The following is a 2,436-nucleotide window of genomic DNA, read 5'->3' as shown; positions in this document are numbered from 1 at the left end:
TGATGTCTGACTTTTTCAGTGACAGTTTTTTTTTTTTCACCCGGGATTTTTATAATGTGACTGTTTTCAGTTTCAACTTTCTGTCACTGTTTTGGTGTAGGGGGGAGGGGCCTGAGGGGAGGGACAAAGGGGCGTGGTGTACAGGTAATTTGCATAGGCTACTGGAGAGAGCCGCAGCTCCGCAGGCATCCTCACAGATTACCCATATCTGCAATGGCTTCCACAAGTTCACCTGGAACCTCCAAATCTCAAGTAAGTCTGTTTATTTCTGCCATTTCTTTTCACGCTAGAAGCAGGCTGGTTTAGTGTTAACTTTAAATGTAGGCCTAAGCTGTGGCAGAGGTTAGAACTGTTCTCTTAATACATCCGTGCTTAGCACGTCACGCTAACTTGTGGCTAATTGTAGCTAAGTCTCCCGTTGAACAAGCGCTAACGCTAGCTAATACCACATCAGCTAGCCCGCTTGGGGTTTAAAGTGATATTAATAGTGCACTGATGTGTCAGTCTTTAAGAGGGCGCAATTAAGCCCCGCTAATCCCTAACAGTCTGCATTTATTTTGTACCCACTATATATTTGTACCCGATAGACTGTATAACAGTCTGTTTGTACCACGCCTCCAGAGGGACCTGACACTACCAGACTTGTCCAGGACCCTGTGCAGCTTCAAAATGTTCAATTAAACCTTTTTTTCAATTTTGTTTTGGATGCTTATTATGGCCATATGTGCATAACAAATTAAATGCACACCTAAAGTGTGCATTTTATTTACAAAAAAGTGTAATTGTTTTGTGAAGTATTCTAAAAGCAACTGCAGTCTTTTAACATTACTTGTCAATTACAGGATATACAAGATCTTTTCTTGAGGGGGACCGTGACAGAAGAGTCTGCCAGTGGAGTACTTTTACCACCCATCCAGTGCCCTCTGAGGCCGCAGACTGTGGCAGAACTATGTGATTCTTTACACATAAACATGGCAGGACAACACAGGAAAAACATTTTGTTTGTTATTTTAAAATGACAAATACCACTACTACTTTATATGTAGTACTGATTTTAATCCTTAACAATTTTTGAAATGACATGCATTTACAGTATGGGCTCCAGCAAAACAGTTAAATCTGTACCTTTTCAGTGAATAACAAATAAATATATTCAAGTAAGAATTTGACTCTATATTTCTTAACAAATTACAGTAAATGCAATGATAATGCATATGAGGGTTAATGTGTACTGGCCTATGCGCGAAGGGTACAAGTCCCATTTCATGACTAAAAACAGTGTAAGTGTAAATAGTCAAAATCCACAGGCTGACGTTGCAGAACTTCCTGAAGCCTTCTCAGCAGTCTCTCCGTAAGCTGCCTCCCAGTCGAAGGTGCCTGTAATTATACACAACTTAGTGAAATCAGATGAGAAATGTAAAGGTTATGCCTTTAAGCCAGAAATACCACAGACATACTAGTTTTTGTTTACAGGCAAGTTTAAACATGTATGTCCGAAGTAAACCTTTAACCGATAATATCAGTTTAACAGTTATAAAATATTGTACTGGACTGTTTACATGATAATGTTAACTTATGTTCAGCTAAGGCAGTTTTTCAGTAACTGTTTTCCCAGTTGGAGATGTCAGTAAAGGCGTTCTGCCTGTGTGATTTGCCGAAAGCCATAACTGTCAGCAGTATACTTGCGCTTGATTGGAGGATAGTTATGGGGGAGGGCGTTCCGTGCCAGGCGGCAGGTAGAGAGAGCGGAGCGCCGTTCTCTTAAGACATCCATGACGGAGCTGAGAGATGCAAGCGAGTCAAGCCTGTCGCACCAGCAGTAACACTGGCCTTAGGACTCCTAAAGGACAGGAATTACTGTTATTATAAATACTAGATTATAGAAGATAGATTGACATCCCTGGCGGAGACTTAGCTACAATTAGCCACAAGTTAGCTGAGCGTGTGCTAAGCATGGATGTATTAAGAGAACAGTTCTAACCTCTGCCACAGCTTAGGCCTACATTTAAAGTTAACACTAAACCAGCCTGCTTCTACGTTGAAAAGAAATGGCAGAAATAAACAGACTTACTTGAGATTTGGAGGTTCCAGGTGAACTTGTGGAAGCCATTGCAGATATGGGTAATCTGTGAGGATGCCTGTGGAGCTGCGGTCTCTCCCAGTAGCCTATGCAAATTACCTGTACACCACGCCCCTTTGTCCCTCCCCTCAGGCCCCTCCTCCCCGGCCAAAACAGTGACAGAAAGTTGAAACTGAAAACCAGTGACATTGTAAAAATCCTGACAGCGTAAAAAAAAAAACTGTCACTGAAAAAAGTCAGACATCAAGAAAAAATGTAGATTGGCATTGAAAAACCTATCATAATGCAAAAATATGTCAAAGTGAAATAAAATAATAGCATTGTGAGATTATTACTTTTTGATGTTTGTGTTTTAT

General features: G+C 40.8%; 1 long non-coding RNA gene across 1 annotated transcript; it reads right to left on the bottom strand.

Moving 5' to 3' along the window:
- Positions 1-1,035: 1,035 nt before the first annotated feature.
- LOC120566737 lies at positions 1,036-2,218 on the bottom strand. The gene is made up of 2 exons (XR_005640455.1): positions 2,072-2,218; positions 1,036-1,377 (listed from the first exon to the last, which is right to left on the bottom strand). It is a non-coding gene; the product is annotated as an uncharacterized LOC120566737 (long non-coding RNA).
- Between the last annotated feature and the right edge of the window lie 218 nt (positions 2,219-2,436).

Source organism: Perca fluviatilis, chromosome 10 (genome assembly GCF_010015445.1).
Source record: "Perca fluviatilis chromosome 10, GENO_Pfluv_1.0, whole genome shotgun sequence".
NCBI lineage: Eukaryota > Metazoa > Chordata > Actinopteri > Perciformes > Percidae > Perca > Perca fluviatilis.
This window is presented reverse-complemented; position numbering and strand designations above follow the sequence as displayed.